Source organism: Odocoileus virginianus, chromosome 13, assembly GCF_023699985.2.
Source record: "Odocoileus virginianus isolate 20LAN1187 ecotype Illinois chromosome 13, Ovbor_1.2, whole genome shotgun sequence".
NCBI lineage: Eukaryota > Metazoa > Chordata > Mammalia > Artiodactyla > Cervidae > Odocoileus > Odocoileus virginianus.
This window is the reverse complement of record NC_069686.1, coordinates 23,850,605-23,866,121: the sequence shown is the minus strand read 5'-3', so window position 1 is coordinate 23,866,121 and position 15,517 is coordinate 23,850,605. Positions and strand designations below refer to the sequence as shown.

Genomic DNA, 15,517 nt, shown 5'->3' with positions numbered 1-15,517 from the left:
ATCAACAAAATAGCATCAAGAGTAGACCAGTGTGATGTTTTGTGGAATGTTGGGATGATTAAGATTTCTAGCACAGAAGGACTAACCTGACCCTGAGGTAAAACTGTGATAATACATGGTTGGCCCTGCTAAACAAAAGCAAACTGCTTTTGGTAGTCCTGGTGAAGTCATCATATCAGTAGGTATGCACCAAAAGCCAGCAGCTGTGCTGATTTGATCAAGTAAAGATACTACATCTGGGTCAGCAACTACAGCTGCTCCTTGGACAACATGGGTTTGAAATGAATGAGTCCACTTACACATGTATGTTTTCAATAGTAAATACTATAGCATTATGCAATCTGAGGTTTTTTTGAATCTGCGGATGCAGATCTGCCAATACAGAGAAACTACACAGTTGGAGGGCTGACTATAAATTATATTCAGATTTTTAACTGTTTGGAGGGTTGGTGCCCCTACCTGCATATTGTCCAAAGGTCAGCTGTACATGTGGAATCAGCCAATGATTAGATTTATGGTAGTCCAGTCATTCTCTAAGATCTACCCAACTTTTGCACAGGCCAAATAAGTACAGTAAATGGAGATGTGACAAATATCACTAGTCTTATTTCAAATCTTTGATGGTGGCATTAATCTCAACAATTTCCTCTGGGATATGGCATTGCTTCTGATCTACTGTCTTACAAAGGAGAAGTTCTAAGGTCTTCCACTTAGGTCCCCTACCACAGTGGTCCTGGATCCGTGATTTAGAAAGCTAATATAGTTATCTCATATATCTATTCTGATTATACTTTGAGAAACTGGGGAAATAAGATCCACAGAGTGGATCTTCTGACCATCTGAGCACACTGTGAATCAGGCTTGAGCTAAGACTCCATCTATTCCATGGCCATTCTAAGTCCCCATTTTGACTGGTGGACCACAAGGATATTTTCAGTCCTCAGGAATGAAGGGTGAAAGGTATGATTATTTCCTTTTCCTCAAAATGCAGTTTAACAAATGGCTACAGGTTCCTTTGGGGAAGACTTAGAGGAAGGTTTATGGTATATGCTTGAGGCAGTGACACAGTGTTCTTCCTAGAGGGGAACAGGCCGCCATTTCAATCAAATCACTCTCAACTTAGGTTTGGAAACTGGATGAAAGGTCATGACTCTCAACTGCGGCCACTAAAGCTTTTTGCTACCAGATCTAGAGCTTCTTCTGTGAAATACACAAAATGCCAGAAGTCTGTTGATGACTTCACCCACAAAACCATTTGAGGTTTTGGCCCCATCTGAGGGGCCAATGCCTTCTGATTATACCTATGTCCCTACTTTCCTTTATTGCACAGGTAAGCTGATTCATCCTTGGTGGTGAAATGCTGCCACTTGGTTCCTGCTGCTATAGGATTCCACTATCTCCACTGAAATCAGGGAGCCAATCTCGATGGGTTACTAAAGATAGCAACTATAGATTTTTTTCAACAATGCAGTGGCTCCTTCATTGTTTTTTTCACAATATCTTAGTGAAGGAAGTGTGCATGGGGCCTTGTCATGGAATACCATTGGAAGATGGGTGTGCAAGTTGCATACAATAAATCCAATCAAACATTCCATTTTGGGTCCAAAACTCACAAGTTGCAGATATATACCTGTCCACTCACTCTCCTTCTGAGGCCTCAGAGTATTAAGAAATAGGGGAGAAGTGAAGATTGCTTGCTCAAACCTTTATCCCTTTGCATTCATCTTCCTACAGGTTTATGCACAACTCATTTAGTAAATACTTGCTCTCAAGCTTTCAACTTCCATTCCTCTCTAGAAAGTGTCAGCAAACTCTCTGGAAAGGGCAAAACAGTAAATATTTTTTGCACTGTGGGCCGTATCGCCTGTATTGTAACTCCTCAACTCTATTTTTGCGGTGCAAAAGCAGCTATAGACAATATATAAATAAAAGGGCATACCTGGTTCTAATAAAATTTTCTCTACAAAAACAGGTGGTAGACTGAATTTGGCCCAAGGGCTGTAGTTTGCCAACCCCTTAGTCTAGAAATTAAAAAAAATCTTCCACCTCAGCATTTATATATTTCCCTTACTTACCCCATTTCCATTAGCTAACACATCCCCAGATATAAAAGAACAAAATAAATTCTCCATAAATCCATAACATTATTTGTTTTGATTATGCATAAAAGCAATGTCTTCCTTTAAGATTAGGCCAGACACGTGCCTAATTTGAAGCACACGATATCCCTCCACTGATTCAGTTACCATTTGAAATTTCTGCATCCTATGGTTAAAGTATGAAAAAAACCCTTTTAATGTACGTTTCAGTTGGAAATAAAACAATGTCAGCCTAAACGTTAATTCTTCTTTCAACAGATGACCTCAAGTAGGGTAATTTTTGTCAGGACGGTATCACACACTGAGGCCTATGAAACACAAGTGGAATGCCAAGCTCCATGTAGAGAACGACTGCCATTTCCTTCTCCAGGGGATCTTCCCGACTCGGGGATCGAACCCGGGTCTCCCGCATTGTAGGCAGATGCTTTTACCGTCTGAGCCGCCAGGGAAGTCCGTGTAAAGAAGGGATGGGTACCTAATTCTGTGCGATCTGTATTAACATGTAAACCTTCAGGCAAAGGGAAGAGGTGTAAGCAGGGTGATGAACGAATTAGAACTGAAATTTAAAATGATTGCTCTTGAAGCTGTGATGAATACAGACTTTTTCCCCCCCTGAGGGGAGATGGTTGGGAAAGCCAGAGAAGGAGGCTGAAGGCAATTAGGAGACGAGTAAAAGTAATTCTGGTGACAGCAGAAGAGGTGTGGAAGCTCAGGATATGATTTGGAAATAAGAGTTAGCTGAACTCAACAAATAAATCAGCATGGAGGCTGGGAAGGCTGTTAAGCTGTGAAGTGTGTTCAAGATAGCTTCTTGACTCGCTGAAAAAGACCACTTAATGACATGCTTAGGCTTCCCTGGTGGTTCAGTGGTAAAGAATCTGCCTGCAATGCAGGAGATGCAGATTCAATCCCTGGGTCAGGAAGATCCTCTGGGGAAGGAAATGACAATCCACTCCAGTATTCTTGCCTGGGAAATCCCATGGACAGAGGAACCGGCAGGCTACAGTCCATGGGGGTCACAAAAAAGTTGGACACGACTAAGTGACTGAAAAATAACAACATAATCTCTGCTCTGGATTACTTCAGGGATAGACCTGGAGCTAAAATAATGGAGCAAGAAGACATGAACACTAAAGGAAGTGACGACAAAGTTCAGAAAGATGGGTCATAGCTGAAAAAACAAATGTCATGGTCAAAAGCTCAAAGAAAACAATTTGCATTAGAAACCCTCTCTGCCCTATTAATTGTTCTCCAGAAGGGCCCACTTATTACCAGTATTACCCACTTATTCTTTTACCCTTTATTCTTATCCCATTTGATGCAGAATCATCAAACATGTAAGGTCTCATACTACCCGTCTCCATCAAAGTATCAACCAAGTATGAGAATAACTTCTAGAAATTTATCCCACGCATTAGTTAGTACTCAAGTGAAATGACAACCTGTAAAGCTTTTACATTAAAGCATTCTTTTTTTTAATTCCTATTAAAGTTTCTATTATGGAAAATTCTAAAACATATAAAAGTAAAAAGAAGAGAGAACAGCTTCCATGTTTGTTGTTGTTGTTTAGTTGCTAAGTCATGTCTGACTCTTTGCGACCCCATGAACTGTAGCCCACCAGGCTCCTCTGTCCATTGGATTTTCCAGGCAAGAATACTGGAGTGGGTCGCCATTTTCTTCTCCAGGGTAAAGCATTCTTTTTAATATCAAAAGGTTCAAACAGCCTACAACTCTACCAAAAGGGAACTAGATAAATAAACAATGATAGAGTCATATGATGGAATAGTAAGCAAAGTTAAAAACAAAGAAGCAACTTTATATGCTGATATGATGTTAGTTCCACAATATAGTTAAATGGGAAAAAAAAAAAAGCTAAATTTATTTGCATTTCAAAAACAGAGAAAATATACACATATTGTTTTTATTTTTTTTTTTTAAAAAAGGAAAAGTATTAGTTGCCTCCAGAGAGGAAAACTGGGTATTAGAGGACACAGTGAAAGGAAAAGGGCTACTGGATGTTGGGGATGTTCCATCCAAATTAGGGGGCACAAAAACAACAGAAGTCATGGTATCTAATAAATACAAACTCTGTCAGAATTGTCAGCAAAGAAAAATCCCAAACAATTGCTATGGAACAGGACTAGAAAGCAACAGTCCAAACAGAAACAAGACGACAGAGAGCTCTAGGAAGGGACCCATGAATTTGATAGATTTGATTAGGTGAAAAAAAAATTACTGAGACAGTGTTGGATTATACAGAAAATCATATATGGAAAAACTAAGCACATTCTTTTTTCTTAAGTGAGTTTATGATTAACTCAAAAGATTTTTAAAAATTCTACAAGTAAGGAAGCATGTTCATAATAGACTTGCTTGGCTCAGTGGTGAGCAAGATTTCACAATAACAAGTACATACTAAAATGCCAACAAAATGTGAGACTATATTGTGACATCTATTGGGAAATCAAGGTAGGGAGCACAATGAGTATGTGTGTGAAAAAGCTTAATATGTATCTACCATATGGGCAGTCAGTAGGTAATGTCAAATAATACATTAAGAAATAGCAGTATAAGCATATCATTTCAAAAGGTAAAAATGGGAAGAAACATCTATAAGAGGTGAAAGTGTGATTGCCTTTTCGTAGCAGGATTGGGGGAGATGAGGGTTGAGAGGATTTCTGTTGCTATTGCAGAATTTTTAATAATCCTACTTAGTCTTATTTACATATAAGTGAGGGGAAGTATAGGATTTGGAATGAGACTACTTAGATTTGAATCTTGGCTCTGACATTTCACTAGCCTTGTAGATAGAGGCAAATTATTTACTCTTCAATTTTCCTCTCTCTAAATTAGGGGGGGAAAAACATGCACTTCATAGAGCAGCTTTGAAAATTAAACAATTAATTCATGTAAGTTCCTAAAATATGCCCGGCACATAACTGTTCAATAGTTACGTAAAATAACTATTTTAAAATAAAATAAAATAGTAACTGAGGACTAAACTGAGGACTAAAACTTATTAAGACAATAAATATTAACTACTGTTATTTGGTAAAAATATAAAGGCAGTAATAACTAAAATCTATTTTTTAAACATACGAGTCACATACTAAAGTCTGCTCCTATTGTGAGGAAACTAATTTTATTTAAGGTAATATTCCGAGGTATTAAGTAGGACTTTACCTCTTTGGGCTTCAGTCTTCACTTTAATCCATAGCTGGAGGTGGGGAAAAAGACCCATGAAAAATTCCAGTTACAGTAAGAGCTTAAATTGGAATCGGAAGGTAAGTTTTAGCTAGATAGGCTGAAAGGGGAAGGAGAGTTCCAGGCAGAAAGAATGACACAAAGACCTAAAGGCAGGAGGAACCTGGCAAAAAAGAAAAAGAAAAAAGGCTAGTAGAGCTAGAACAATAAAGGACACACACAATAAAGGACAGAAATGGTATGGATCTAGCAGAAGAAGAAGATATTAAGAAGAGGTGGCAAGAATACACAGAAGAACTATACAAAAAAGATCTTCACGACCCAGATAATCATGGTGATGTGATCACTCACCTAGAGCCAGACATCCTGGAATGTGAAGTCAAGTGGGCCTTAGGAAGCATCACTAAGAAAAAAAGCTAGTGGCAATGAAGGAATTCCAGTTGAGCTATTTCAGATCCTCAAAGATGATGCTGTTAAAATGCTGCACTCAATATGCCAGCAAATTTGGAAAACTCAGCAGTGGCCACAGGACTGGAAAAGGTCAGTTCAAATCCCAAAGAATGCTCAAACTACCGCACAATTGCACTCATCTCACATGCTAGCAAAGTAACGCTCAAAATTCTCCAAGCCAGGCTTCAACAGTACATCAACCACGAACTTCCAGATTTTCAAGCTGGATTTAGAAAAGGCAGACGAACCAGAGATCAAATTGTCAACATCCTTTGGATCATCAAAAAAACAAGAGAGTTCCAGAAACACATCTACTTCTGCGTTATTGGCTAAGCCAAAGCCTTTGACTGTGTGGATCACAACAATCTGTGGAAAATTCTTAAAGAATTGGAAATACCAGACCACCTTACCTGCCTCCTAAGAAACCTGTATGCAGGTCAAGAAGCAACAGTTAGAACCAGACAAAGAACAATGGACTGGTTCAAAATTGGGAAAGGAGTATGTCAAGGCTGCATATCGTCACCCTGTTTATTTAACTTATATGCAGAGTACATCATGCGAAATGCTGGGCTGGATAAAGCTAAAGTTGGAATCAAGTTTTCTGGGAGAAATATCAATAACCTCAGATATGCAGATGACACCACCCTTATGACAGAAAGCATGGGAGAATATGGGAGAAGAGGATGACAGAGGATGAGATGGTTGGACGGCATCACCGACTCAATGGACATGAGTTTGAGCAAGCTCTGGGAGTTGTTGATGAACAGGGAGGCCTGACGTGTTGCAGTCCATGGGGTCACAAAGAGTCAGACATGACTGAGTGACTAAACCGAAATGAGAGCCTGAGCAGAGAGTGATGATGACAGAGATGTGCTCTGGGCAGGAACTAAAGCAAGCCAGGCCTTTAGGCCATCTTAAGGAGATTGACTTATCCTGAGGCAATGAAAGGCTTTAAGCAGCAGGGTAAGAAGACCAATATTCTGGGAAGATCCCTCTAGGTGCCCTGAGAAGGAGCAACTAGAAAGAAGTTCAGAGAGGCAACAGGGAAGACACTGCAAAAGTTCAGGCAAGAGATGCTAGTGCTGGGGATAGAGAAAAGCAGATGGATTTGAGAAATATTTATTTAAGAGGTAAAACTGACAGAACTTGGTGAAGGGAGACTTCCAGGAAGGAATCTTTCATCTTTTTTTTTTTTTCCTCAGTTCGGCTCAGTCTCTCAGTCGTGTCCGACTCTTTGCAACCCCATGAACTGTAGCACGCCAGGCCTCCCTGTCCGTCACCAACTCGCGGAGTCCACCCAAACCCATGTCCATCCAGTCGGTGATGCCATCCAATCATCTCATCCTCTGTCATCTCCTTCCCCTCCTGCCTTCAATCTTTGCCCAAATCAGGGTCTTTTCCAATGAGTCAGCTCTTCGCATCAGGTGGCCAAAGTATTGGAGTTTCAGCTTCAACATCAGTCCTTCCAGTGAACACACAGGACTGATCTCCTTTAGGATGGACTGGCTGGATCTCCTTGCAGTCCAAGGGACTCTCAAGAGTCTTCTCCAACACCACAGTTCAAAAGCATCAATTCTTCTGCACTCAGCTTTCTTTATAGTCCAACTCTCACATCCATACATGACCACTGGAAAAACCATAGCCTTGACTAGACGGACCTTTGTTGACAAAGTGATGTCTCTGCTTTTTAATATGCTATCTAGGTTGGTCATAACTTTCCTTCCAAGGAGTGCTTACTCCTTTTAATTTCATGGCTGGTCTAGTCTAATTACATTATATTCTTTATGTGAAAGCTGATCTCGTAAACTTCTCACCAATACAAATGTACTCACTTGTAGAATGTTTGCAAACAAAAGCTGCAAGGCATTTCAATCACAAAATTAACTTATCACTTCTAAATGGTAAAACCCAGATCTTGGGACAGAACCAAAACGCACAAAAATAACATTGAATTCAATGAAATCAGATGGAAATAATAGCAAAATAAATTAAATAGCCTAATTAAGTATATTTCCTACTTCCCAATCTGCAATGTCTATTTAAAAAAGCAAATATACTTCCTGCCCAATGCCTCTCTCTCCTTTCTGTGCCATTTTTACTCCAAGATTATTATTCCATAATAGTTTAAGTGGAAAGAGAAATTTTACATGTTTTGCAAATAATTTATTAATAAAAACTGTGTGTGTGAGTTCACAGGTGAGCCAGCAGACTGTATTATGTCACATATGTAAGTCACATGATAAAAGTCACCCAGCTCAGGTGTATGTGGAGATATGTTGGTCAGGGTGTGCAGTACCCTAAATGAGGTGAGACCTCAGCTGACTCCTAAGAATCATAAAAAGTTATAGAGGCAAACATTAGAGGGAAGGTGCTCTGAGCAGTGCAGAGAACAACAAAAACAAACAAAGCCGATGACATCTGTTGCTGAAATAAACAATTCTGAGTAAAATCCAAAGTTAAATGAGGGTCATGTTTGGTGGGGCCATTTTAAGGGCCATAGATTCTCTATGAGCTATGAAAAGTCATTACCTGCCTTGAAGCAGAGGACAGAGAAGTTCAGGTTTATAATTTTAAAGAGATTAGCACCTCAGGGTTCTTCTGAGGATGGATTTGAGCTTAACACTATCCATTGAGATATCAGGTGGCAGGTGACTGTGGTACCCAAGACAAAAGATGATGAGACCCTGAACTAGAGCAATAGAAGAAGGAGAGGAATTTGTGAAAAAGAAGGTGGAAAACCTTAAAGAGATTCAGTATTCTGATAGTTCTAGAAGCTAAAATGAGAGTAAAAAGTGTCCTTTGGATTTCTGGCATGACACCTGGATGGTGATACAGATCAATAACCCCTTCGCCAAAATCCCAGGAGCCTAATATGTTTCAAAAATTGAGACATTTTGGATGTTAGAAAGGAGATGTGGTTTACATACCCAATATAACAGAGTGCCCCCCAGCAGCACTTGGAATGGTACCATGTAGTCAAATACAGAGGGGCTTCCCAGGTGGAGCGAGTGGTAAAGAATCTGCCTGCCAAAGCAGGAGACGTAAGAGAGCAGGGCTTAATCCCTGGGTCAGGAAGATCCCCTGGAAAAGGGCCTGTCAACCCCCTCCAGTATTCTTTCCTGGAGAATCCCATGGACAGAGGAGCCTGGAGAGCTACAGTCCACAGGGTCGCACAGAGTCGGACAGGACTGAAGTGACTTAGCACACACACAATCAAGCATAAAACTATTTCTTCAGCCAGACACATCCACCAAGCAGAGTGATGATAAACGGCGTCCTGACAATTCACTCAGGTTTCACGGCAAATGCATTGAATTGAGTTAACCAAAAAAATTTTTTAACAGAGATTCTTTTGGTTTTGGAATTGTGGATAAGATACAGTAAATGTACAAGTGCTCATAAAGAAGATACAGGAAGTAAAAGAGGTTGTTTTTTTGTTGTTGCTGCTGCTGTTTTGATGGGATGAAGGTTCTGGTTTACACATGTATAATCTCAGGTAATTATGACATCTTAAAGATGTCCAGCAGGCAATGGTATAGATGAGATGAAAAAACTAGTTTGGACAGTTTGAAACTGAAACAATTATAGGGGAAAAATGTATGCTTGGGAAAATAATCTCTGTTTAGTGCCAAAAATATGAGGCCAACCCAGAGAATGACTGAAGGAGATTTCATCTAATTGCCAGTAGTCACTAATGACCCAGAATTCAGAGTCCTACTTGTCTCTGCTTTGCCATAAGTTAATGCATGTTGGTCTTTTGTCTTTACTGGCACTGATTTGAATTCATTGCTGCTATTGGCCCCATATTGTGTTTTGATTATTCAAATTATATCAAACTAATCATTCTGATCCTAACTAGATGCATAATTAGATAGGTGATTAAAAATATTTCTTTCTCAATAAGATTTTACAGTCATAAAAGATCTGGCATAACACATGTATTTTTATATTCTATGGACCAAAAAGTTAAATATGTCTGAAGATGATCTGGGCATTAATCATTTCTAAAATATTAAAACAGTAATATTTGCTTTCGGAGAAAGATTCCTTTTACGAGGAATCTGAAGGCAGGTTAAAATTAAAAGCTTCTATGGAAGGCTTAATCATCCAATTAGAGCTTCCAAGCCTACATCCCTACAGGTCCTTTAGGGATCCAATCAAATTTCTCAATTTCCCAATCTAGTCTTTGCGGGGGGTGGGAAAAAGGTATGATTTCTACAATATGTCTTATATTTGTTTCATAGTAAAAGGAAAATATATGTTAACAAACTACAAACCAAAGAATAAACTTGCCAGTTTACTATAATAATTTTTTTCAGACTCTACCCAGCATATAACTCAGCCATAAATGTTAGTACTTAGAGCGGGACAGAATTCTTTTTCTCTCTCAAACTTTCATTTGATAATAGTTACCACCGAAATCCCTTCAGAAAAACTTTTCCAGTTTTTCCTGTCCCCAAACATACCACAATATACTGAGAACCTATTTAAGATACAATGATGTACAATAAGGTTTCATGCAGTTCCTAATGTTTGAGAGATTTGGTCTAGCACCAGGTCCTAGAGCCTCTAGACATCCAATAAATGTTTCATAAGGATTACAGTATAATTTCATACATTTTTAAAAGTACAGTTTGATTTTCTTCCCCGTGAATGTGTGTGCATAAGAGAGACACAAACTGCTAGAAAAATCAGCCTTAAAAAAAGGTAAATTCAATAGGACATCACTATTTTTATTGTAGGTTCCAGCCCATCTGTGCCCATAAAATCAACGCATGTTTTAAGACCAATATTTTTTAAAGTAAATAATAGAGAACATCCAGCTGTAAGGTTAAGTACTGCCTTGTAAACCTTGCTTCATTTATATACACACATACTTCAGCCTATTGTATTGAAGAATAGAATGCAATTCTGAGGACTGCAGTCCAAAAAAAAAAGTTTTAAAAACACTGATGTTTTATTGGCTTAAAGTAAAATACATTTTAAGCCAATATAATAAAAGATCAGAAGACTAAATTATGTTGGCCAAGTTGACTCAAAAAATTAAATGTGGCTCTGAAATACGAAGGAAGGATTAAAAAATCTCAATGTCATCATCAATACACATGTGCTCACAGTGACAGAAAAGATTGACAGCCTCACTCAGTCTCCCTGGAGTCAGGCATCATCTGGACAGTAGAAATTAGAGTAAATCAGAGCTGGACAAAGAACAATTGACTGTTCTGTAATTACAAAGGACTTACAAACTATATGAAAGACAGAAAGATAAACATCTTAAGATAAATGAGAAGGTGGGTAGTGAAAAGAAAAGATAACATGGATCTCGAGTCAAGTCACTCAAATAAGGCCATGTATACTATTAATTTGCTAGGTGAACTGAAGTTAGAATCTCTTCTCAGCTTCAGTTCATTACAAAATGGCTGGGTTGGCCGGATATCCAAAGTGAGAAGGGGATCCTAAGAAGGGTAGGGCTAGAGGGATTCCTGACTTAAGTCCTCATTATCTTAATCTAGGGAGGTATTATTTTTTCTATTTTACAGATAGTTTAAATGAGACACACTGTTACTCTAGATAATGCAGATATGTTACATGTCTCTCTAGAATTAAGAGTAAAGATAATCTAACAACATCTGGCCCAATAATCAATAAGATTAAATTAATAACATACACTCAGAGAGCAATGTGTGTGTGCTCAGTTGCTCAGTCCTGTCTATGACCCTGCAGACTGTAGTCTGCCAGGCTCCTCTATCCTTGGGATTCCCAGGCAAGAATACCTGAATGGGTTGCCATTTCCTTCTCCAGGGGATCTTTCCCACCCAGGGATCAAACTCTCATCTGCACTGGCAGATAGATTCTTTACCACTGACCCACCTGTGAAGCCCCTCAGAGAGAGCAATACCCATATCTAATTTTTAAACAGTATTGAGCACACACATTTCTCTGTATGGTGAGAAGATTAAGAGGGAAGGTGAGGCTCTTTTATGAAAAGCAAAACACACTGGTTAAAGCTATCATTAATAATAATCTCCTATTGTGCTGTGATTGAATTTTTAACTTTAAGTGCCTTAAAAAAACCATTTGTGTTTCCTAAGGCATTTTATGTTAAGTGTTCAATTTAAACTATGTTTAAAAAATTAGCAAAGATAGAACTAAAAAAATCTAGACAGTGAGACAGTTTATTATTAAAATTTCTATGTAAAAATGCTAGTTAAAGCAATGCAAAAAGAAAGATGCTTGGTACAAACTGTTCAGAATGTTTCAACCAATACATATGCTAGACTACAGACATTAAAAGTTAAATTTAAAGAAATTCATTTGTAGGGCATGATTTTAACCTTACATAGTTTAGCCACAAATTTAAAGAAAAATTTGCACAGTAAAAAAAAGCAACAGATTTCCCCACAACCAGAAATTCTCAAATAAAGGCAGCGACTTTGATTTTTTAATAATACAATTTGAATTAAAATGTCTTCAATATTGCAGCATAACTTCTATGGAAAATTATGTTCACTGTTCAGTTGATAAGGTATTTTGAAAACCAGAAAAAATTGGTAACTCCATGGAGTTCTTAAAACAGAAATAGTTATTTGATCAATTTTAAAATGAGGTGTTTGGATGAGTTTTTGAGAGGGAAGGAAGTGCTTTGATGGACTTTGAAAGAAAAGAAAATAAAAATCTAAGGTAAGCACCGGTTTTACCCTCATTTCTTAGGCTTCAGAAAAGCCTAATTAGGCAGGAAAAGGAATTTGGGCCTGGCACACCCAGGTTCAGACGTGGCAGGTTCCTGAAACAAAGTTTTTTTGAACCTTTGAGTCATATGCCACAGGCAGACCAAACCCGCGATATGCAGGTTGTTAAGTCAACAGGTCCTTTAACGAGATGGTGTGCGGTCGGTGAGTGGCAGTTGGATTTCCTCCTGACTCGAAGAAAATAACTTCTCGATCAAACCGGAAAGTGGGCGCAGCCTGGCTTAGGGAGCGCACCCGGAAAAGTGCAGAGACCAAACAGACAGAGAGAGAAGGATGTCCGCGTCCCGACCACAGAGCGCCTTCCAAACCACTCGGAAACCATTCGAATGGCTCGGCGGCCGCGGTTTCCAGCTAGGACTGTCTGGGGTCGGGCTGGGAAAGTTGTCTGCCTAGTTCGGCTCTTCCCGCCGCGGGCTAGCCGCTCCGGCACCCGCAACGGGGCGGGAGGAGACCTGCAACCTGTTAGCCCGAGAGGAAGCGCGGCCGCCCGGCTCCCTGCCCTTAACACCTCCCCACCCCACCCCCAGTCCGCGACCCTCAAAGGGACAGGCTCCGGGCCCCCGGGACTTCGGCCCGGGGCTCGATCTTCTGGAGCCTCCTTACAGGGGGCACCGCGGGTGACAGGGTGACCCCCGGGGCGTCACCTCCCCCGGCCTCGGGCACCCCTTTCGGACTCTCCCGAAGGGCAACTGAAACACAGCTCTCGAGACCATCTCCAACCGGCCACCGGGACCGTCCCGGTCTCCCCGCCACGTGAGCTTCTCTGTCGATCCGACCCCCCCCCCCCCCCCATCTCCGATGCTGCCCAGGGGCAACGGGTCCCCAGCCGCGACCCTAGCGCCGGCCCGCCAACTCACCTGGCCGGTGGGCAGGGCAGGGCACGGCAGGGCAGGGCGGCGGGAAGTGGCGGCCCGGCGGGCGCTGGACGTGGGCCGGGCGCCAGGTGCAGGTGGCGGCGGCGGCGGCGACGGCTCCGGTTGCTGTCGCTACAGTTGCCGCTGAGTCCGGCTCCTCCTCCGCCGCCGCCTCCTGCCTTCCCGCTGGGCCTCCGGCGTTGCCAGGAGAGGCCGAACCGAGGCTCCGCTTCCTCTCGGAGTCTCCCAGGTGAGCTCCAGCCTGCGACGTCGGCAGGGGCGAGGCCCCCGCCCCGCGCCTGCGCGCCAGCCTCCCGCCCCGCCCAAGCCCTACCTGAGCGCTCCAGGTGAGGACCGAGGTCCGCGCGCGGGGCGAGGGCGCAGTCCCTGGCCGCGCGCAGCCGCCGCGCGGCTCCTCTGGCCGCGCGAGAGGCGAGGCTGGTTCTCCGCTCGGGGCGAGTCTCAGCCCGTCTACCCTGGGGAGTCCTGCGCTGACCTGATGTCAGGGGTCACCTTGTAACCAGAACACAGTCTGACTCCTTAGGGAACTAGAGAATCTAGATAGCCTTCAGACACACTTCTCTTCCTCTGCGTTTTGCCAAAATGAAGGGGTGCGCTGTCCGGAGATCGGGGTACCCCGTGCCTCCGAGGACCACCTCATGATAGTAGCAACGGTTGGCTCGTAGGCTTTCCACGAGCAGAGTTCAGCAACGTCTGTCACCACTTAGGTTCGTAAGCTATTGGGTGAGCTTCCTTCCCATGCAGTCTTGATTTCATCACTTGACTCACTTCAGCGCAGCTAGTGGTTTCCGTTTCTGCAAGCGCGCGCTCTGGTAGGGGCGCCTCACGTCCAAAGGAGGAGCCTCTGTCTTCCAAAGAAGAGCTTCTGGTATTTGGCAGAGCCTCGCGAATTTGGGGCGCGCCACTCCTTCCTGGGTTGCTATCGAAAGGCAAAGCGATTGCCAGATGAGAGGGAAAGCAGGGAGAGTAGAGAACAGCCCGCTGTCCTTGTTTGCAAAGACGCTGAGGTTTCCTAGAGAGGGCTTGCTGCTCCTGCAGTTTTGCTTAAACCCAACATCTACTGGGAAGTGAGAACGCAGACTAGAGAACTGGTGGGGTTTGCTGTTCATCCCAAGACCAAAAGAAAAGAAAAAGTTTAAATCCTTCTATGATAGATACAACTTTCTGTTTCGTCTTCCTGCTGCTGTTCTGACAAGCATTGACACACCCGAAACCAGGACTTAAAATGACCTTTCTACCTTCCTATGAACTTATTTATTTAGCGCTATCTTGAATGTACATGGGGATATTAAGGGAAAAATAGCTGAAAATGTTTTAGTGGCATGCTTAATTACCTGGTGGCAGGTTTTTCCATTAAGTTCACCTGTGGCCTTCCTCCAGCATTTTGGCACATACTCTTATGGTTCCTATTTATTGGTATATTAGTGTTATGTGTGACCTAAAGTAAAGGTTTACTTTATTTTACTAGGTTCACTTTACTAAAGTGAAGGTTTACTCACAAAAAGTCAGACATGACTGAGTGACTGAACTGAAAAGTAAAGGCTTAGACATACTGGTTAGTACAGTATCAACAGGTGCAGTTTTAGGACTTGGTTAATGTAACATTGGTGTTAGCATACACAGTACTATTTTATATTACACTCATAAATCGGGTTTAAAACTTTAGTTAGTTGTTTGTTTTGTATATTGTGGTTACCTGAAGTTGAAACTCCAATACTTTAGCCACCTGATGCAAAGAACTGACTCATTGGAAAAGACCCTGATGCTGGGAAAGATTGAAGGCAGGAGGAGAAGGGGACGACAGAGGATGAGATGGTTGGATGGCATCACTGACTCAATGGTCGTGAGTTTGAGTAAACTCCAGGAGTTGGTGATGGACAGGGAGGCTTGGCGTGCTGCAGTCCATGGGATCGCAAAGAGTCGGACACGACTGAGCAACTGAACTGAACTGTTACCTTGCAAGCATCAAGAAACCATTATATGTTTGTGACATTTTAATATCAGTGTGTGTGTGTGTGTGTGTGTGTGCTAAGTTGCTTCAGCCATGTGTGACTCTTAGTGACCCTATGGACTGTAGCCTGCCAGGCTCCCCTTCCAAAGGATTCTCCAGGCAAGAATACTGGAGTGGATGGCCGTGTCC

At 41.8% G+C, this 15,517-nt stretch overlaps 1 protein-coding gene across 2 annotated transcripts in view; it reads right to left on the bottom strand.

Annotated features, from left to right (window-relative positions):
- GALNT3 (polypeptide N-acetylgalactosaminyltransferase 3) overlaps positions 1–13,620 on the bottom strand; it is a 52,277-nt gene extending 38,657 nt beyond the window's left edge. For both annotated transcript variants that reach the window (XM_020891725.2, XM_020891724.2), the window contains exon 1: positions 13,360–13,620. The gene's annotated coding sequence lies outside the window, so the exon portion shown is untranslated. The remainder of the gene's footprint in view (positions 1–13,359) is intronic.
- Positions 13,621–15,517: the final 1,897 nt, after the last annotated feature.